The sequence below is a fragment of the Ambystoma mexicanum genome, chromosome 1q (assembly GCF_040938575.1).
Source record: "Ambystoma mexicanum isolate Mex_15411 chromosome 1q, UKY_AmexF1_1, whole genome shotgun sequence".
Lineage (NCBI taxonomy): Eukaryota > Metazoa > Chordata > Amphibia > Caudata > Ambystomatidae > Ambystoma > Ambystoma mexicanum.
Window position 1 is genome coordinate 959,062,405 of NC_090922.1, and position 23,747 is coordinate 959,086,151.

Genomic DNA, 23,747 nt, shown 5'->3' on the forward strand with positions numbered 1-23,747 from the left:
TCTGCTTTCTCTCTTCCTCTCCCCTGTTGATGCCCTGACTGCTCAGTGCACTGGTCACCTGATAACCCTCTGAACTGAGGCCCAGGCTCCTGCATGTCCAGTTGCCCCCACACTGCCACCAGGCTCCCCAGCACTTAAGGGTCTGTATCTGCAACCATACAGTCCCTTCTATATGCACTTATGAGCCACACATTGGCTGCAATTGTGAGTTAACTGCACTTCCCCTTTCCCTCCACCCTGGAATTTCTCCCCTTCCCTCTTCCCTGCATTTGCACTCTCTGAATGACACAAGGCATAGTAAGATTATTGTTTTGTCCTCCCTTTGTTTCCCCCGCCTTGTCACACCTAGAAACACTTGTAAACACATTTGTATAAATGTAATACCATATCATATCCACTTTGACAAACTTGCAGAAGTAAAACATACGCTGCACTATTGCTCAATTCCTTCTTTTCAAAGACATGTACGTACACAGAGAACAATTCTCTCTACCTCTTGCATATGCTTTCACTATTCACAAATCCCAAGGTCTAACCCTAGATCATGCATTGATTGATATGATATGATATGATATGGCATTTGTAACGCGCCTATACACAGGTGTTTCAAGGCGCGACGAGGCAGGGAGGGGAGGAAACAAGGGGAGACAGACAACGATCCTACTAGGCCAGGTGTCATTCAGATCGCGCAAGTGCAGGGGTGGGGGAGGGGGAAAAGTGCAAGGGGAAGGGGAGGGGGGGAAGTGCAGTACAAGGTAAGTGGCGTAAAGTAAAAAAAATAAATAGGGCCAGCTGGTGGCAAGTGCAAGGTAAGTGCAGAACAAGTGCTGGAAAGGGGGGGCGGGTTGTAGGGATACAGAGACAGTCCCGCAGTGCAGAGGGGATTCCAGGGCATCAGTGCAAGTGGAGAGTGGCTGGGCCCAGGACCGAGGCCGTTAAGAGTGGTCCAGTTGCAGAATCAGTGCAGTTTCAGTGAAGAATATTAGCTGTTCAGCAGGGGAGAGGGAGAGAGAAAGCAGAAGCAAAGAGGAAGGTTTTGAGGTGCTTCCGGAACCGGAGATGGTTCTCCTCAAGTTTCAGGGAGGCAGGAAGGCTGTTCCAGAGGGAGGCCCCTGCCGTGGAGAGAGATCTACCCCCAGCTCGTTGCTTTGAGAAGCGGCTGACCCTGAGGGAGTTGGAGGCGGATGAGCGAAGGGCTCGGGAAGGAAGATATTTGGGAAGAGAGAGTTGAAGGTATTTAGGACCAAGGCCCCAGAAGGCCTTGTGGACAATGCAGAGGGTTTTGAACTTTATCCTCGCAGCCACTGGGAGCCAGTGTAGAGATTTCAGTCCTGGAGAGATACGGTCCCTGGGCTTGAGGCCAAGGACAAGTCTCGCAGTTCTGTTCTGGATGAGTTGCAGAGGGCGGAGAGTGGAGGCAGGCAGATTAAGATAGAGGCTGTTACAGTAATCCATCTTCGAGAGAACCAGGGCTCGGGAGACAGTGAGCTTCTGGGGGAAGGAGAGGAAGGGAAGAATACCTCTGAGGAGGTGCAGCTGGTAGTGTGACTTCTTAGCGACGTCAGAAATATGAGGAGAGAAGGAGAGTGTGGAGTCGAAGATGACCCCAAGGTTTTTTGCATTGCAGGTAGGAGCAGGGAGGGGGCCAAGGGAGGCAGGCCAGAGAGCTGCAGGGAAGGAGGGAGTGGGTGTACCGATGAGTAGAATCTCAGTCTTGTCACAGACATTGTCAGCACAGTCTTTAAAGAAGGTTTGAGTTAGGTAGCACTTTCATGCCTGTGTACACTTGATGGTCTATTCCTAGTTACCTTTGATGCAATCAAAGTCAACACTGACATTCCTTGCATCCTAGAATTCAACAGGCTACATGCACTGTACATCCCCATCTAGATATATTGTCAATAATACTCAGTACAAGGGAAGATAATTTGACACTCTCTCCCGAACCACAGAAGCCGAATGAAGTCGACCCTCCACCCGTGGTTGGCACAGGCACCTGATAGAATAAACAGGACACCACGTGGCAGCCAATGGGGGGAAGAGGAGTTAGGAAGAGGTCGTGGATAGGGTGGGGGGAAAATAGGAACACCGGTAAGAGGGTTAGGAAAACCTATGTTGGATAGGACAAGGGGAAGCAACGGGAAAAAACCCTACCTATTTTCCCTCTGAACACTTTACACCTGTATCAGGCATACCATACACAGCATATAGACCTGAGATTTGAAACACCTTAATACGTGCATCTACCATAGTCTTAGACCTGCCCCTATGACCTCATAAACACAAAACATAGATGATACCCAGCACATGTCATACTTGGGAGAAAATCCCACAATGAATCAACAAACACATGGCCCGTGGGCTTACAGAAATTAATGAGTATGAACACGTAACATGAAACATTGAACGTATTTGCAGCAACATGAATAACAAATAACATATGCCCCTTTTGATTTTAGAACTTGCTTTGCTGTCATGTAATGCAGTAATGGCTCTTCCACCCGCATTGATAAATGAAACTTGCGAACCAGCAAACTTCTAGCACTGAATTTTCAAGGCAGCAGGGTACTAGAAACAAGGACAAACTACTTATGTCCGAGCGGTAAGCACGCCGTTCCCCACACAGCAAATAACACCCTTATGTGCGTGATTCTGCCCGCCGCCACTCGCCCTGTACTTAACTCAAGTCCGGGAGGCCCGCGAGCCTTCCCGGACGTAGCAGTTTTCAGCTTCTAAAGTGGATTCTGCCGCCGCCGGTAGTCCGTGTTCTGTAAAGAGTTTTCACATGCTGCTGCCTGCGTCGTAGCTTCGCCTGCTCCTGCTTCGATACACAAAATAAGCCACACCTGCCTTATAAACGGTTGTTAATCCTTACCAGCTGTGTCAACAGCCGCACGGCCCGCAACTATGTAGTTAGAGTTGAATTTGTGAATTCCACAGACCTCTACCGCCTTTTGCACACTCCTTTCTTGCACCAGCCCTTTTTCCTGACATTACCTCCCCTCTCACGGTCCTTCCTCAAACCAGCCTTGGACATGTGGTGCAAGTTAAATTGTTTCACCAATTTAGGAGCATGCACTGCTTCTGCTGGCTCCCAAGAACAATCCTCTGGTCCATAGCCTTTCCATTGGATTAAATACCACATCTTCTGGCCCTGTTTCTTGACATCCAAAATTCGTTCCACTTCATATTCTACCTGTCCTTCTTTCATGATTGCTGGCGGTCGTTTAGTTGTCATCCCAGGAGCTGCGGGTTTAAGAAGAGATATATGGAATACTGGGTGTATCGCTAGATTCTTAGGTAAATGTAATTTCATGGCAGTTTCAGAAATACATTGAATAATGGTATAAGGCCCAATGAATCTAGGCATACATTTTCGTGATCCTATCATGGAGAGGTTTCGAGTTGATAGCCACACTCTATTGCCCACTTGATATTTCGGACTTTCCTGTCTATGCTTATCAGCTTGTGTTTTATACTGTCTTTTGGCATGTTCCAAATTGGTTCGTGCTTTTTGTCTGACTTCCAAAAGCAACTGTTTGCGCTCCTGCAATGCTGGTATACTTTCTATTTCGGGCAAATGTTCAGGTATCATATTCTGCTCCTGACCATACAGGCACTCATTAGGAGCCATTCCCAAAGAACTGTGAAAGGTGTTATTGTATGTGAATTCTGCTAACCAAAGAACTTGCACCCAGGATCCATTTCCATCCCCCAAATACCCTCGCAAATATTGCTCAAGTATTTGATTCATTCTTTCCATTTGACCATCTGTTTCAGGGTGATAACTGGTGGATAGAGCACAGTTGATTCCTAATAGTTGACAAAAAGCACGCCAAAACCTGGAAGTAAACTGAGAACCTCTGTCTGAAACAATGCTTTTAGGTAGACCACCAAATAAGTCATAATGTCTTGTCTTAATGTGGGCCACCAAAAGTACTTTTCCAACATCACTTTCATTTTTTTCTGACCTGCATGTCCCACCAAGGGAGACTTATGACACCAAAACAAAGCCTTTTCTTGCAACATCTTGGTTAGTAGATACAATCGACCCTGATGATATGGTAATCCATTCCGTACTGTCCTAGTCGAATGACTACTTTGCCACTCTTGCAGTTGTCTAGATGATACTGCTTTCTTTACCTGTTCAATCAACTTTGTGGTAATAGTCCCAATAATCCTATCGGGTGCAATGATTGTTTTTGTTTCACTTATGGTATTGTCTAAATTAGGTTGCCGGGACAAAGCATCAGCTTTACCGTTTTTCTTTCCCGGCCTAAATGTCACCACCAAATCAAATTCATTGAAATATTGAGACCGCCTTAATTGTCTTGGACTCAAAGATTGAGCTGTCTTAAAGTATTGTACATTTTTATGATCTGTTACTACCACAGCCTGATGTTTTGCTCCCAGTAAGTAATGCCTTCACTCAAGGAATGCTGATCGGATAGCCAATAGTTCTTTATCAGTGATGGAATAGTTTTGTTCGCATCCAGACAATTTCCTAGAGAAAAATGTCACCGGATGTAAAACTCCATTCTCATCCTTTTGGGAAAGAATAGCTCCTATGGCCACATTGCTGGCATCTGTCTCTACCTGAAAGACCCTCTCGGTGTTCGGATGTCTTAGGACTGGAGCAGTGGTAAAGGCTATCTTCAATTTGTGAAACACTTTTTCTGCTTCAGCACTCCAATGAAACCTTACTGCCTTTTTGAGTAATTGTGTAATAGGGGTAACAATGTTTGAGAAATTACTAATAAACCGCCTATAAAAATTAGCAAAACCCAGAAAAGACTGAATTTCCTTTATGCATTGTGGAGATGGCCAATCCCTGACGGCCTGCACTTTTTTAGGATCCATCACAATCCCTGTTGCCGTCAGAATGAAGCCCAAAAACTCCACCTGAGTCACATGAAAGGCACATTTCTCCAGTTTAACACACAGTTGATAAGCTTGTAACCTGTGCAACACAGCTTTCACATGCTGCACATGCTGCTCTAGAGACTCTGAATAAATCAAAATGTTGTCTATGTACACAATAACAAAAACGTCAAGAAAGTCATGCAATACCTCTTGCATAAAAAACTGAAAAGCCGCTGGGGCATTACATAAACCAAAAGGCATAACCAAGTATTCAAATAACCCAAACTTTGTCCGAAAAGCGGTTTTCTACTCATCACCTTCTTTCACTCTTATCAGATGATATGCTCCTCTCAAGTCCAACTTAGTATAAATCTTGGCTGTCCTTACTTGATCTAAAAGGACTGCAATCAGAGGCAATGGGAGCCTGTTCTTAATTGTCACCTTATTTAATGCACGGTAATCTATGCAAGTTCGTAAAGTGCCTTCTTTTTTTGGAACAAAAAACAATGGTGAGGAGACCGGGGACGTAGAGTGTCTTATAAACCCCTTAGCCAACATCTCATCCAAATAGTCACGTAAATACTTATTTTATTTTTCAGTAAGAGCGTAAATCCTGCTGCAAGGTAATTTTGCTCCTTCCTCAAGATCAATCACGCAATCATATGGTCTATGAGGTGGTAATTGCTCTGCTACCCTCTTGTCAAATACCTGGACAAACTATTGATACTGTGACGGAATCTCTCCACTCATGGCCCCCACCACCTGATTGTTAAATCCTTTCGATACCATCAATTGGACAGGTCCTACTTCTGGTACCATATGTTCCTGACAACATTCCTCCTCAAACCACAAGACTTGTCTTACCCAATCAATCCGAGGGTTATGTAGCACCAACCATGGCATACCCAAAATCAATCCGAACTGTGGGGCTGCAATTAAATCAAACGTGATTTCCTCCTTCTGCCCAGATGTACAAATCATCTCCAAAACTTGTGTCTGTTTCCGGATGGGCCCTGATATTAGTGGTGAACCATCCACAGATTGCACTCCCTCCATCTTCTGTTTATCAACCAAGGGTAATCCCAACCTTTCAGCAAATGAAATATCCACAAAGTTGCCTGTAGCCCCAGAATCTACCATGGCCATCACTTCTTGTTTAGTACACGCAAAATATAATGTTACCAGAATGTATAAATGAGAGGTTTTACTTCCCATCGTATTTGCCACCAATCTGGGGAACCTGAATTCATTCGGGCCTGACACCTGTGTTCCCCCTAAGGTCGGCCCAACTCTTTTCCCGACTCCTTAGTACTCTTTTCTCCACCCACCTTCTTTTGCGGGGTGTTGGGACTGGTACATATAAAGTGTCCCGCCTGCTCACAATAAAGACACAATTTATTCATTTTACGTTGTTCCTTTTCTAAGGCTGATAATGGTCCTCTAATACTGCCAATCTGCATAGGTTCCGCTTCACTCAGTCTTCCTCCTCTACCTCTATTCAGCCTCGCAAATGGTACTACTTCCAGTCTTCTCTTATCCCCTTTTCGCTCATTCATCCTATGATCCAATCGTAATGCCAAGTCAATCATTGCCATACAAGTACTTGGTTGCGGCTCTATTTGAGCAATAGCATCCTTGAGCTCTTCGTGTAACCCCTGGTAAAATAACACTGTTTGATTAGCCACTGGCCACTCTGTTTCGATTACCAGCCGATTAAATTGTGTGACATAGGTGACCAAATCCCTTGTTCCTTGCTTCAATCCCAACAACTCTTTGTCCTGTGCTAAGGACACCTCTCTTCTATCAAATAGTCTGCCAAATTCTGCCAAAAAACCATCCCAATTATATAACAATGGATCATCCTTTTGTACCAAAGGCATGGCCCAAGCCTCTGCATCTCCAGTTAAATAGGAGATTAAAAAAGCTGTCCTCGCCTGTATACTCTCAAAAGCTGTGGGTTTACACACAAAATGTAATCTGCATTGCGTGAGGAACGTCATATATTTGCGAGGATCTCCTGCAAAACGCTCCGGCGCTGCTAGAGGAACACTGCTCAGAGGTTTCACAATGATTGTTGGATTTTGACTTGTGGACGCTCCCTGAGTTCTGTTACCTTCCAAAGGAATTCCCTGAGCTACCAAACTCTGAACTTGTGTCTTTAGATTATCTGACTCTTGTCTGGCATGTGCCAACTCCAACTGAATATCCTGAAGAGCCTTTAGCACATCGGCTAAAGGCGGAGGTGTCGCGTCCATTTGGCTTGGGTGATTGTAAGTATCCCAATATGGGGGTGGCTTATTATGTCAATAATACTCAGTACAAGGGAAGAGAATTCGACACTCTCTCCCGAACCACAGAAGCTGAATGAAGTGGACCCTCCACCCGTGTTTGGCACAGGCACCTGATAGAATAAACAGGACACCACGTGGCAGCCAATGGGGGGAAGAGGAGTTAGGAAGAGGTTGTGGATAGGGTGGGGGGAAAATAGGAACACCGGTAAGAGGGTTAGGAAAACCTATGTTGGATAGGACAAGGGGAAGCAACGGGAAAAAACCCTGCCTGTTTTTCCTCTGAACACTTTACACCTGTATCAGGCATACCATACACAGCATTTAGACCTGAGATTTGAAACACCTTAATACGTGCATCTACCATAGTCTCAGACCTGCCCCTATGACCTCATAAACACAAAACATTGATGATACCCAGCACATGTCGTACTTGGGAGAAAATCCCACAATGAATCAACAAAAACAATGAGTATGAACACGTAACATGAAACATTGAACGTATTTGCAGCAACATGAATAACAAATAACATATGCCCCTTTTGATTTTAGAACGTGCTTTGCTGTCATGTAATGCAGTAATGGCTCTTCCACCCGCATTGATAAATGAAACCTGTGAGCGAGCAAACTTCTAGCACTGAATTTTCAAGGCAGCAGGGTACTAGAAACAAGGACAAACTACTTATGTCCGAGCGGTAAGCGCGCCGTTCCCCACACAGCAAATAACACCCTTATGTGTGTGATTCTGCCCGCCGCCACTCGCCCTGTACTTAACTCAAGTCCGGGAGGCCCGCAAGCCTTCCCGGACGTAACAGTTTTCAGCTTCTAAAGTGGATTCTGCCGCCGCCGGTAGTCCGTGTTCCATAAAGAGTTTTCACATGCTGCTGCCTGCGTCGTAGCTTCGCCTGCTCCTGCTTCGATACACAAAATAAGCCACACCTGCCGTGGCTCTGTTACTCCTTATAAACGGTTGTTAATCCTTACCAGCTGTGTCAACGGCTGCACGGCCCGCAACTACAATTTCCCCAAAGAATGCTGGGAAATGTAGTTAGAGTTGAATTCGTGAATTCCACAGACCTTTACCGCTTTTTGCACACTCCTTTCTTGCACCAGCCCTTTTTCCTGACATATATGCCCTGTACCTCAAAAAAGAAAACTTAAAAAAAAAAAGAATACAAACACAACCTATATCAAATCTCCAGAGAATTCCACTAACGAAAGAACAACCGCTGCGTCAGCAAATAATACAACCACAAAACTGTCTAGTCCAAAAACAACTGCACGTCCATCAAAAGACAGAGACAAACGCCTCTTCTCAAAAAAACAACTGCAGGCCCATTAAAGGATATAGAGGCACAACTCTCTAGTCCATTTAAATTCAGCAACACAACTTTAGTAAATTCCTCTCCAAGTTCCCCCAAGAATCTGGCCACCGGGCACAACCACCACAATAGAATTAAACCATTTAACAAGAAACTACAATACACCTTCAAATAACAAGACTCGCCCAGAAACACCAGCAATCCAACTGATGTCCACAGACAATAAAAATGACCACAGATTCGGCAGAAACTGCACACCTTGATTTCAATCAACTTTATTCCACCTCCTACCCTTTCCAGACCCTCTTTCGGTCACTAATAACCCGCAATGGGTTTTCCAGGCTTATTCCTTACCAGGTTGTCCATGGACAGAAAAAATGAAGGCAGACTCTGCGGCACCACCCACCTTTTTTTCACCTATACAAACATGTCCATAAACAGTTTAATCTACTCCCCCACCCTTTCCAGGCCCTCTTTTGGCCACCCAATAACCCTAAATGTGTTTTACAGACATATTCCTCACCACACTGTCTGCGGACTTCAGCCAGTTTCCACAGATTTAACATGGCAACCATTTTAAAAAATATGACACACCTCATGCTTTTAATTGACCAATCCGTGGGTGCGTATGATGTGTGCAAACATCACGTTGCTCTCATTGGTCCACAGGAGTCCATGGACTCCGAATCAGGAAATGAGTCTGTGGACTGGACCCAGATATCACACATTTATTTTGTCCTATTTGTTGGCCATTTTAATAAAAACTACTGGACAGATTTAGACCAAATTTGCAAAAGCATGCTTTTGGTAGCAAGCCGCCGCTCTTGGCGTTTGTTTGGTGAAAATCCATCCAGCGGTTTGGGCTGTAGGCGCAAGCACAACTATTTTTTCATTTTGTCGATGAGGTTTTTAAAAATGTTGGGACCCCTCCTATATCTTTGCTCCCTCTGGACAAAACCACACCAAACTTCACATAATAATTTTTGCAACGTTTGGTGAGTACTTTAAGATCATAGAACAAGGTTAATATCTAGATATATAGCACCTTTTGAATGTTCATATTCTGAGTGTCAGTGAACAAAAACACCTGGCCTTGATATTTAATATCATCAGTGATGTCATCAATAACATTTGTGATGTCATCTTTCATATCCTGGGTGTTCGTCTTAGCAGTGCACGGTGGTGACGCAAGATATGGCTGCAGAGCTTACCATAACTGGCAAATTTCTGGGGATTTTAGGTTTTATCATAATGTCCCTTTAACAAAGTTTTTTTCACTTAATTCCCTAGGTTTCTATTAGTGCAACTTAACCATAACATTCCATTAACAAGGTTTTTTCACTGAATTTGATGGGCTTTTATTAGTGCAACTTAACCATAATGTCCCTTTATCAAAGTTTTTTCCGTGAATTTCATATTTTTTTGTTTTTTTATGGTTTTTATGAGTGAAAATGTTTCATGTTACATCACTGAATATACATTATTAATAATTCCTCTTTTAACATATATGAAACACTGTAAACCTCCTTTAACAAACATATTGTTTGCAATGCATACTGATGTGTGTCGTTATCAGCAGTGCATGCTGGGGATGCAACTCATGGTTGAATTGCCTAGGGCATGAGTCTCGACCATAACCCCAGCCCCACCAACCACCCCTACTATGTGCAGCACCTACCATGCTTCCTAGTTTAGTGTCCACTATACCCCCATATTGTGAGCAAGGTCCAGTCTTCAAAATCCATGGGGAATGGGCTTTGGCCATGTCGCATTCCCCAATAACCAAATCAGAGTAGACATTTGTACCTACCGAATGCCAGATCCACTGCTCAAGCACTATCAGTATTTTGTATACTTATTTTTGACACTTTCAAAAAGTTAAACAGAGTACAGATTTTCAAAAGCATGCTTTCTGGTCCTTGCTGATGCTCCTCGCGCAAGTTTGGTGCAATTCCGCTCAGCACTTAGGGCTGCAGCCGCAAGCAGAATTTTTGTCCCCATTTAAACCTAGGGTTTTGGTCATGCCGAATGCCCCAATAGGTAGACTGGAGTAGGCATTTGTCCTTGCCGAGGGCCAATCCCACAGTACATGCACCAAAGTTATATCACTATAGGCCTCATTACAACCTAGGTGCTAAGTGCACCAACTTTACCACCATGGTGTAAACTCTGTTTACACCATGGTGGATGGCGGATTTACCGCCCCATTCCAAGGTGAGTGGGGCGGTAAATCCCCATTTCCCATTTTCCCTTCCCCATTCCCATTTTTGCCCCATAGGGCATAATGGGAGTGGGGAAGGCGCTAATTACGCCGCCGTAAATTACGGCGGCGTAATTAGCACCATGGCAGGTTAGCGCCATGGATTTTAACGCCTGCTAAAAGCAGGCGTTAAAATCAGAATCAGGCGTTAAGGGTTAACGGTGGCGTTAACCCTTAACGCCTGAGTTGTAATGAGACCCTATGTCTTGTTCTCACATTTTGACACTTTGGAAAGACAAAGCATAAGACAGATTTGCAAAAGCATGCTTTGAGGTCCTTTTGATGCTCCTCGCACAGGTTTGTTGTGATCCAGTCCCAGCACTTCAGGCTGTAGCTGCAAGCAGAATGATTTTTCCCATTCAAACTTAGGGCCTCATCGCGAGTTGGGCGGTAATGTCGGCAGTATTACCGCGGGCATTATTAGCCCTACCGCCGAACCCCCCAGCGCTATTAGCACCGGATCACGGGTTTGGTGGTAATGGAATTCCCCATTCCCCACTGAGCCCATTCGGGAATGCCCCATTCCCCTTCGGGCTCAATGGGGAATTTTCGCACTCTTACCGCCGGTGGATTTCCCGCCAGCGGTAATAGCACGAATTTTCAGTGGATTTCCCCCCAGCTCTGAGCTGGGGAGAAATCCGCCGAAGCCCTGATTTGGCAGACCCTTAAATCCGGCAAAAATTGCACGACCGCCGGATTTAAGGGTTACCGCCAAACTCGTGATGAGGCCCTTAGTGATTTTGCCATGCCGCACGACCCAATATGCAAATCAGAGTACACATTTGTCCTTGCTCAGGGCCAGGCCAATTGCCCAGGCACCAAAGTTATATCCAATTTTTATGTACTTACATTTTGACACTTTAGAAAAAATAATACACAGGACGGATTTGCAAAAACATGCTTTGCAGTCCTTGCTGATGCTCCTCGCGAGTGTTTGCTGCAATCCCAGCACATTGGGATGTAGCCACAAGCAGAATGTTGTTTCCCATTAAAACCTATCCCGATTTCGAAAAAGTTACCACATAGCCGGTGCCTGGGGGCCATGCCCACTTTAACCGCATTGCCGAACCCTCATGGTCATGGCCAGTAACCATATTGTCCGGGTGTTGCCATGACCCAAATAATCCGACCACTGCCCATGGCCACAGGCTATACCTCAGTCACCAAATGTATATCACTATTTTTTGTAACTACATTATGACACTTTTCAAAAAATAAAACACTGACACCTTTGCAAAACCATGCTTTTGGGTCCTTGCCAATGCTCTGTGCATGAGTTTGCTGCAAATCCATCAATATTTTATTTTTTGAAAAGTGTCAAAATGTATGTACAAACAATAGTCATATAACTTAGCCCCCACTTGACAAAATTTAGACTTTGCACACACTTTCAAGGTTGGGTCTATAATCTTTCTGAAAGCATTGGTGCAGACAACAAAGATTTAAGCCCTCTAAAATTGTTGAGCCCCCACTCTGATTTTGCCCCTCTTGACAAAATCCCACCAAACCTAGCAAAAACATTAGAATCTGGGTTTAAACAAAGTTTCCAAACTTGTGTGCAAATTCATCAAAGGCCACCAAATGTATACGCCTTTCAAATATTTTGCCCCCCCACCTAATTGTTCCCCCTCTTGGCGAAACAGCACTAACCTTTGCAGGACCATTCTGGGCTAGGTCTACAATTATATTGCACAATTTCATGCAGTTTCATTGTGTGGTGCCAAAGTTATAAGCCATCCAAAACATGCTTTTCACCAACCCTGTAATGCAGAAATCTGAGATGTTCGCAAACTTCGTAGAAGAAAATCAGGCATATTTTTGGATTTTTATGGCCATATCATATCACATCCTGATCACCCCTCACCTCCCCACAGATAATTTCATTTGTTTCACAAGTGCAATGTTGAAAAATGTGTTTTTAATGTTTTTACTGCAATATCTGTATTTATGTATTGAACAAAAAATGTGGTGAAAGAAATTCAAAGACCAAACAATGGACATATGGAAAACAATGCAGAATGTCACATAATGATAAAAAAAGGAAATCAGAATCCAAAATATATGAAATCAAAAAATGTCTCCAAAGTCTCCTTCCAACAAAGCAAATCCAAACAGAAATGAAAAAGTAAAATCCATTGCTCCATGGAAAAATCAAAAAAGAAAATGCCGACAAATCCACACTCCAACTATTTACAAGGATGAAATCCTGGGTCCATGAGCCCAACTGTCCAAATGAAACCTACAAAAATACACAAACTAATGAAGAACTATATACAAAAATGTGGGGTATTGTCCAAGCGCCCCAAAAAAAAATTAAAACAAAAATGAAACCTAACACTAACTAACTAACTAACTATTTACAATGGCAGCGGGCTAGTCCGACAGCTCACTTTTTTGATGTCCCGGGCCAGGGCATCATCGAGCTACCGATCAATGTCCTGGAGGCGGTCCTCTTCCATGGTCCCGAGGGTTCGCAGGGATGATGACATGTTGACCTCCAACTCGGCCCGCCACAGTGCCCTCCGCATGGAGTTCTCCGCCCTGACCATTGTGAGCCGTGCCTCTTCCGCCCGCTGCCGCTCCGCATCTATGGCGTGGCACAACCGCTGCAACACGGAAGACACTTGCAATCCTGGGTCCTCCTGCCCTCTGGCCGATGCCTGCCCCTCCAATGTTGAAGGCCCCGAGCCATCATTGCTCCCACCATGTTGCTGCTGCTGCTGTGCCTCTGCCTGCGCCTGGCTCTTGCTGCCCGCATGTCCTCCTCGGGCTGGGGTGCAGTTGTCGTGGTGGCCACCCCTGCTGGACGTCCGACTCCCGACTGTGGCAGGGATGTGTCCTCCACCAGCCTGGCCGCTGGGTCAGAGGCAGCTCCACAGGGTACCCAGGTGATACAACGGTGGGAAGATGGCATGGAGGACGACGGGCGTGTAGGGGGTTCAGTTAGGAGGGGGTCGCAAGAAGGTCCAGCACACAGAGGAATCCAGCACTGGTGACCTGTCCCAGTAGGTCAACACGGTCAAGGAGGCATCCGAGATGACGTGCAGTGTCTTCACGAAAACACTGCAGGTCACCTCGTATGCCCCGTTCACGCAACACTATCCCAGCCATGACAGGCTCAACCCGGTCCCGGATAGCCACGTCCGCAAGGAGAGGAAAGCCAGTTGTTGTGCGCCCATCCCCTCCCTGAAAACAGGTCTGGATGTAGACATCCCTGCTGGTGCCGGATGATGAAGTCACAGGATCAGGGTCAGGATTACACATAGGCACCTCTGCGGCGGCCTGTGCTGCCTCCTATCCCTGCCACTGCACTGCACCACTGGCACCAGTGGAATCCCCTCCTCCAGACCCCGCGTGTGTCCCTTCCACGGCCTCCTCTTCCTCCAAACCCCCCACCAACCTGTATGACTCCATGCCATCTTCCTCCGTCGGACCCTTTGGGGTCTCAGCTGCCGCTTCTCCTGCCAAGGAGTCCATCTCCAACCTCCGCCTCTTGGACCTACCTTCGGTAGCTGCGGCCTGGGATGCGGCACCAGACTCCTCACTCCCCGAAGAGATGACAATCTGGGAGGGGAGCCGAGCCTTGCGTCTCTGGCTGGTGGTGTGATCCCTGACGCTTTGCTCCACAGCACCCTCTCCGCCCTCTTCATCAGTTGACGCTGCAGACAGGGAGAGATAGAACACAGGCGTCAGGGCACTGTACAATGGACTGATACACACATGACAGTTGTACATGAGTGGCAGTGTCAAACTTCAGACATGGCATCACACTCCCTAACACACATGTCATTTCTACTCACACACATGAGCAATTCCGCAGCAATATTGCACCGGGCAGCACCATCCATACGCATAAAACACATGCACACACACCAACACACTTACATGCATGTGTACATGTCCACCAACTGTCAGAGTGATGTCATCGCCATCCATGTCACATCTGGCATTCAGCCTTCTACATGTCAGTGCCACATGCATCCATGTTGCATCACAGTTGCACATCTGTGAAATACACACACATGCACATGTACACAGTGCAGATACATGCAACTGGAACCAACATCCATGTGTGACACCACAACCATGCCAACGTACATACACAGTAATTCAAAGATGTGTGCTCCCACATCTGCATTTGGCCTGCATGCTTACCCACACATACACCATCCATGTGTCTCACACATGAGAGGACTCGCATGTGTCAGCCTCACGCCCCTGTACATACACATCCATACATGGCCCTACAGAAACACATGTGCAACCTGCACACTACTGGCACACCACGACATGCACAGCATCCAGCCAGTATGCGTGTACACTTACCGCTCGACTCCAGACGGGTCTGCCTCTCAAGGACCTGGACATGGAGCGCTGGGCTTATGCGTTCCAGGACCCTCATTTGGTGGTCGGACAGGTGGCCCCGGCACCCCTTGGCATCCCCTGCCTTCAAGAGGCGCCGGGCCTTGTCGAGGGTCCTGGACCTGAAGTCCTCCCAGCGCTTCTTGACATGTTTGATGTCGTGGACTGCCACCCCCTCCTCGTTGATGGCAGTCAGGATGTCCATCCAGATCCTGGTCTGTCCTTCATAGTCAGTGCGCGAACTTCCAAAGAGGGCATCACACTGCCACCAGGACACCAACTTCCCTGGCACTGAAGCTGGTGGCCCTCTGCCTCTCTGGCTGGGGGTTGCCAGTGGTGCCAGATGGTGTTGTGCCCTCCATGGCAACCCCAGAGGCAGGTGTGGGTGGGCAACTGGGTCCTGGGGCTGGGCTGTGGAGCGATGGTATCCCAGTTGGGAGTCTTCAGTTCCAGCAGGGGTGGTCACAGCAACTGCACCCCTGGCTGACGTGCAGGCAGCAAATAGCAGAGCACGTGGGCAGCAGGCAGGCAGGCAGCAGCAGATGGCAGGTGGGAGTGTGCTCGGGACTCTTGGGGGCAGTAATTCGGCCTTCTGGGCAGGAGCGTGGTCTTCCGTGTGTTGTACCCTACCCCTTTAACCCCCAATTGCCCAGGACAATCGTTTACTGCTACTCCCATTTGCACAACAACATCACTGCCATGGTTGGGAGGCGACCAAGCGGTAAGGGAGGCAAAGGTGGCTGACCTCCAAAAGGTGACCGTGGTGGGCGCGGTAGCGGACGTGACCATGATTTGTAAGGTGCCCCTAGTCCCCGATGATTGGAGGAGCAATCAGGGATGCCCATGCCCCCCCATGGTTGTGGGAAACGTAGCTAACACCATCCCAGCTCAGCCCTTGTTGCACCAGCCCATTGTGGCACCTGAACCGACACAGGATGACTCCCAGGCTGACTTCCAGGTCAGCAAGTCTACGCCATGTGTGGCGGTGCAAGTTGGTGTGACCAGGCCACGTGGATCTGGGGCAGCTATGTCATCTGCTGCCCCAAGTAGGCAGGGTGGGGAGGCTGCAGGGGCAGCTGCAGCTCGATCCACCCCAGCTCTGAGTCTCCCAGCCAGGACAGTGTCTGTCCCGGTCCATCAAACCGACGTTGGCCCTGCCAACATCACTCTGCAGCCAATGCCTGCACCAAGACCTATGGTCATTGTGCATTTGCACACTCCTAGCACCCAGTCCTCTGGCACTTCTGCCCCTACTGACCAGAGCGGCGTAAGCCACTCAGGATCCGCGCCACCTTTGAAAAAGAGGACAAAGGGTGCTCTGGCACTACAGGCTGAGACCCCAGACACGGCTACACACTCCGCCACGTCAAGGAAGCGTAGCTTTAATGACGCCGAACTTGATGCACTAGTGGCCTATGTGTCGGCACATAGCCGCAAAATGGTGGTGACTGCAGGGTGCAAGACCACACCTGATCAACGTAAGGCACACTGGCAGACCATCGCGGACATCATTAGTGCCCTTGGATTTGTGAGGCGCTCAGCTGATGATTGCTACAAGTGCTGGAATGACCTGAAACGCAGAGCAAAGAACAAGCTGGCCTCAAATCATGCTTCTACTCTGGTGACTGGCGGTGGGTCTCTACAAGAGGACAACCAACTCACTGAACATGAGTCTGTTGCTGGAACCTTCATCACAGAGGAACAGATCCAAGGCGTGGGAGACGTATCAGATTATGACGCACTGTCCGGTGAGTCCCCATGCATGTGCGTGTAATCCATGTGTATGTTGTGTGGGTGACGGGTTCTGATTGAGTGCCAGGTGAGGGTGTGTGCACCTGAGTAGTATGGGTCACCCATGTGCTTCCTCCAAAACATTCACTGGCCTTGGATTTGGGTATGACAGTATCCCTTCTGCCCACAGTAGCCACTTAGCACCACATTACTGCAGTTGCCCTTGAACTGTCATCTTGCAACAACATTGTTCAGAATTTTTCAGTGTTCATTCATGCTGATTGTTTGAATTCACCCACTTTTGCAACGCATTTTTCAGCCCTATTGTCACATATGTGACATGCTTCTGTCATTGATTACACCCCACATTGGCCCACATTTGTTACCTTGTTATGTGAATGATTAGACCATTCAGGCTGATTGAGTATTGGCCTGCTCACATTGATTTTTGGTGCCTGTTTGTATGTGGTACATGATAGTTGTTTCCTGTGAAGTGTAAGTGTCCAACCATTGATGTGTACATCTGCCTGCAATCACTGTATTCTTGTACACTGGATGTGTTGCAGTGAGTGGCACATGCATATTTTGTCACACTATGTAGCATTTTTCATCTCATCAAGTCCATCTCACATGGATGGCTGACAGTACTCATTCACTGACATATGGCTGTACTTGACAAATGTACCATGGCTATGCTACATGCCATCTGTGTGCTGGCATGTGTCATGTATGTGTATTGGACATGCCACTCACAGGCTAACGTGTGATGCCAGTGCTACCCAGCATGTAGCAAATGTGTTGCATTTCAATCTTGGTGTCATCAGTGTCTGCTTTTTGCCTCCCCTTCCAACTCAGTGACAGTGCATGCATGCCAGGGTTATATTCACATGGGACATGTGTAAATCATGTACTGGATCTCTGGCTTGTCAGGCCTATGTGTGTGCTATGGTGCTAATGCCTGTTTCCATGTTTTGTCTTTCATGTTTTTGCAGGTGATGACTCACTTGATGCTGTTGAGGTTGAGGAGATGGTGCAGACCCAGGAGGAATCTCAGGCATGACCGGCACCAGTGGGGGACGTGGTGTGGTGGTGGATGAAAACCCAATCTTGCTGCAGACCATACTGTCCAGGGGTGTCTCTGGGTGCACCTCCCCAGACCTCTATTCAGGTGCTGAATCGGATGATGAGACTTATGTGCCGTTGCAGGTGAGTGTTTCTGACAGGGATTCTGTTCTGTGTAACCCACCTGCACCTGGGGTAGAACCCTCTATTGGGATGTCAGTCTTGGTAAGTCCGCCTTGGCGGTTACGGATGCAGGGTTACACTCCACAACATCTGATCCTGTTCCTGGGCCAGCAGATCAGAGTGGGAATGCAGTCCTGCAGCCTCAGGCAGAGCCAGCAGAGCAAGGTGCAGATCGCCTTGCCCTGAACAGGTGTGGTGCCCACCGACGCGGTGGCCGTACGCCACCAGGCAATATTGTATGGGAAAACTCCATGTACGGTATGGCAACCCAACAGGCAGCATCAGTTGAAATGATGGCTCAGGCAATGTAGAGGGTGGCCACTTCCATTATCCCCCCTGAAAGGCAGATGGAGCAACAACAGCAGGCATCAGACTCCATTTGCCAATCACACAGGGAAGACATGTTGGCGTCCAACAGGGACCGACGGGCAGCACTGGAGACTCTGCGGGAAGCCCTGAGGGTAGAACTCCATAACCTCACGGAGACTCTTGTTGTACTTGAGGCTTCCACAAATTTGAGGACAGAATAGCAGCTGGAGTGGCTCACATGTTTGCTCTCAGATGAGCTGCAGCCAACTCGGGAGGCGATCCGGGCCTCACGGGAGGCCATGCGTGCAGAAATGCAGGCAACCCGTCAGGTGCTGCATGGGGATCTCCGTACTATCATCTTCCAGAACGAGACCTTCCACACCTGCATGCTTGCTGCCATGGAGGACCATACCAGGGCTTTGCGTGGGCTGCCTCCCATAGCACCACCACCTCCAGCAGCAGAGGGTGATGAGAGTGACAGCAGCACTTCTCCCACAGTAGTGTAGCCGTGCAGGCCATGAGCCCATGGATGTGTTTTTTTCCGCAACATCCACACAGGTGGGTGTTGGCATGCACCCTGTCCTCGGACCTCCTGGGTGGCCTCCCCCCCCGGCCCCACATGGCCATTTTTGATTTTTCTTTTTTTTTTTTTTACAGTGTGTTGCCTTGTGTGGTTCCCGTGGGCATCCACTGTGTATTCCCGCTGGGCACATGCAGGCTTGTCCTGTTTTTGGGTTCGATGCTTGGGTTCCTAACACACACACCCCTCCTGCTTCCCGGTTCCATGGGCTTGCAAAGGGTGTGATCAAGTGACAGTGACTTACACAGTGACATTGGGCTCCCATGAGCTGTGTGGGCAGTCTGTAGTCATAACTGTGTGGACATCCCTAGTGGGTTTTGTTTTTGTATTGAACACTGCATGGTGTATTGATATTTGCTTGTGCATCCATGTCTTCCTCCTTATCCGCAGGTACCTTTTTCATGTCTTCACAAGGCCGTCTCCTTTGCAGATGCAGTTCATGTTGTATGCAGTACACTGACACATTTGCCTGACAGCAACACTCTGGAGTTGGAAGGGGTCGATGTGCTGGCTTATTGAGGTTGTATGACTTACATTACTTTGAGTTTGTACTGTCATATTTTGGCAATGTTTCATGCTGTGTTGCTGTATTATGTTGCTGGTAAGTATTTGGTCATGTGTGCTGTTTGTTATTGATTACTGGGAGCATATTGTCTGTGGCATGTTTCCATTTGGGACAGTGCACTTTGTGACACTTGTGTCATGTGTTGTGCATTCCTTTGTTTGCTTTCACATTGCAGGACATGCCATGGTGTGTTGGGTGACGGAGATGGGGAGGGGTTGGGTGACATGGCGCTATTTTCATGTTGTATTTTGCAAGGTGGTAGTCATTCATGCAGCATAAATGTGTGTTTTTTTGTGACACAGCATTGGTTGTCTTTGGGTAGTTAGGGATGCACACAATGTAACACTTCCAGGTGACCAACCTCAGGCTGGTATGGTTGTGACAGTTGACTGTCCCTTATGTCATCATCATTGATTGTCAGCTGATATGTGCCAGGGGTGTGTGCACTCCACAGGGGTGTGATTTTAGGTGAAGTAATTAGCCACCAGCTCCGTACGGGCTGCCTCACCACGTGCCCTTTCCCCTCCCATGCGCAGTGGCTGTGCTTGCGGATGTGGGGGCACCACCATGTCCACCGGCAGGCCCCGGCATGTTACAACGTTGTGCAGGACACATGCTGCCACTATGATCCTGCACACTACTGGGGGCGCGTATAGCAGCTGCCCACCAGAGCGGTCAAGGGAGCGAAAGCGTGACTTGAGCACTCCTAATGTGCGCTCCACTATGCCCCGGGTTGCAATATGGGCTGTGTTGTATCTTACCTCGGGTGATGTGGTGGGGTTCCGAATTGGCATCATCCTGTGTGTGCTCAGAGGGAAGGCACTGTCCCCTGGGGAGGTGATGATGGGTATCATTAGTGGGGTTGTGACATTACTCAGTATGTGACATGCATGCATGTGCAGGGGCATTTATACTCACCAAGCAGCCATGTATCGCCATGCCACCCAGCTTCCAGTTCCCGGTTTAGGGTTCACATTCTGTAAATGAAACTGTCATGGGTGGACCCTGGATAGTTGGCATATACTGAGGTGATGGTTCCCTTGGCATCACATAATACCTGCACGTTGATGGAATGCCAGTGTTTGCGGTTTCTGTAGATGTGCTCAGTTGCCCTGGGAGGACATAGAGCCATATGGGTGCAGTCAATGGCACCTAGCACTTTGGGGAAGTGTGCCACTCCTTAAAAAAATCCTGGATGACAGCCTGCCTTTCTGCAGGTGTTCTGGGCATGTATATGTGCCTTTGGACTGATGGGCTTGCAGTCATGATGGCCAACACCTTGTGCAGGCAGCGTGACTGCGTGGCCTGTGACACCCCCCCCACTATGGCACTTGTCCGCTGAAATGAACCAGTAGCCAAGAAGTGCAGTACATTGAGCACCTTTTCCAAGGGGCTCAGTGCTTGGGAGCACAGGGTGGGTGATGTGAGGTCATCCTCCCATTCACTCACCAGGTCGAGTATTATGTGAGGTGGAAACATGTACCTCCCATCCACCTGGTCATCAGGCATCCCAAAAAGGCTGGTTCTGGGTGTAAAAATTCTGGCCCCGACTATCCTCCTCCTCCTGCGGTATCCCACGACCACTGCTGCATGTAACGGTATATTCATCTTAGCGTCTGAGCTTGTTTGTTGTTTGCGCGCTCTTTTATGCTGTGCGGGTCCACATATGCCTGCTTCCTGCTGGTGTACGTGTTTCCGGATAAGCGTGCCTTTTTTGGCGCACGCGTTAGCCCCGTTCGATTCCATGAACAAGTGTTGTAGGCGCTCGTGTGGGTGTTCCTCGCATTTGCCTCCTGTACTTCCCCCGTGACGCCCACATTTTCACACGTTGTTCCCCATTCCTCGTGTTACGCCCCGTGTTACGCCTACTTTTGTTGTGTGCGCTGCGCTATGTGCGCTTTCGCTGTGCATGTAGCGCACGCTGTTTGAAGACGTGTGCGCCAGCGTGTGCCACACGATTTTAGCGCACATCCATGGATTTACACGCGCACAGACTTCCATGAATCGCTGTGCGTGGGTGTTGCTGCAATTTTTGCACTTGCGCTGTGATTCGCACTCTTTCGCGGAAATTTTCAGCGCACATTAATTCCATGAATCGGCCTGTATATTTCATAGTCTTAATTATTGTTGCTTATTAAGTTTGTTGATAATATTTAATTAGTTATGTCACTCTTTTATTCTTGAAAATAATAAAAGCCTATTGAATTGATCATCTTCAACTTGAAATTATATTTACTTATAGCTTTTGCTTGTGTTGGTTTCAGTTCTTTAAATAATGTATTTAGTATAGGATTATAGGAGGATAGGAAACAAGAGAGACTTTAACAGACTGAAATTAACAGATCTGATCATATGGTGGGTGTTGGTGAGGCTGAGTTATGTAAAGAAGGAAGGTGCAAGGCTATTAGAATAGGTGGGTGAGTATAAAGAACAGTTGAAAGTGTTCTTGGAGGATGTTTGAAACATTAGGAATGCAGTGGGAGGGTTGTTCGAGCAGGGTGATGAGAAGCAGAGGAAGTTGATAACGGTAATAAGGAGATAAGAAAACATCAAGAGGTAGAATGGGGTGAAGTAAAGCAAGTAGGTGCTCATTTGTGGAGTGCTAAACTGAGCGCTATTCCGGTAGTGAGATTCCAAGGTGGCTGGACCCGTGAATTGCGAACAGTGATCTATTCCTCAACGGACCCAGCGGTATGAAGCACAAGCTGTTGTTGACTTTTGATGCTTCGTTATGGACAGTGAACTATAGTAGTATCATTAGTGATAATATATTTTCTTCTCCTACTACTCTACCCACAGTCTGTTTAAACCATGCCCACATGTTCCTGCGTGACTTTTTAATCTGGAGAGTGCTTGCATTCGCATGTGCGCATTCGCTTCGCTGAGGCCTGTTCGGCTGTACCGCAAGTCAGTGTTGCAGAGTAAAGCAATTTTAACCTCCTGGTTAGTTAACTGTGCTTAGTATCAAATGGCGCTATATTAATTAATTACTGTTATGCCAGTAATTGCCAGGGCAATGCTACTTGATTCTCCGCAGTGTGGTAGCGATTTTGGACTGTCAGAGTTATGATCTCCTTCAATTACACACAGGCAACCTAAAGTGAAACAAACAAAGCCATTAGTCCATGATAACAGGCATTTTTATCATGCCAAGAAGGATCAGGTAATGATTACATCAATCGCGATCACACAATCGTCATTGACTGGTGATTTGGAGACTTGAGTAGAGCTCGAGGCCAATAAAGAATGCAGTGAAGATCATCCACATCCCTTGGTAGTGGAGGAAGGGAGGATTGAGATAAATGACAGGACTCAACTGGCCAGCACAGCCTACGATTGATGTGACTGAACAGGTTCTAAGTCTAGGATGGGAACAGAGCATCGTCTTACCTCAAGACTCCAGAGATGTCATTGTTCATGCGATGGAGCAACTAACATGTCCTTTGTTATACTCACAAGTTACAAGGCTGTCAATCGAAAAGGACCTTGTACTGGTGAACCCTCATAGCCATTTTTCTGCAGGCTTAAGAGATTAAAAGTACTATGATGACGACCAAGAAACTGACCCACCAGACCTCGACGTGGAGTGCGCTGAGGATATGCGCAGGGTAATGAAAAAAAAGGCAAAGTTTCCCGATGGAGGGCATGACTGTAGAGACACAAAGTCCAAAGAACAACTGTAAATCCACTCTGAACCTATCTAATTCCCCCATATTCTATCATGACTCGGAAAACTTGTCAGATTCATTGAGAATGCCTATCTCCTTTGCTAAGCCCACTGCAAGACCATCTTTCTGCTTGAGTCATCCACTGAATCCTTTGATGGATTCTAGCCTGGCCACGATTAGCACAGGCATGTATAGTCTTATTAAACTGTACAAAAATATATAGAAAAAAATATGAGCAGCAAAGTGTAATAATGAACTTGGTCAATACAATTGATTGGCTAGCCTTTAACATCAACCAAGTTTGCAGTGCTCTAATAGACTTAGCTACTTCCCATACTAAAATAAATAACCAAACAGTGGAATTCATAGCCGAGAGAATGGCCATGGGGGTGGACTTGCCGTCAAACCTAGATTCAATAGATGAACAGTTTGATGGTGCAGAGAAGGAAAATGAGGGACATTTGAAAATTGCTGCAGAATTGTGTACTGATCCTAACACTAATAGTATAAATATGGAACAACCAGGTGAAGAAGCCCAAGATTGTGTCCAGTTG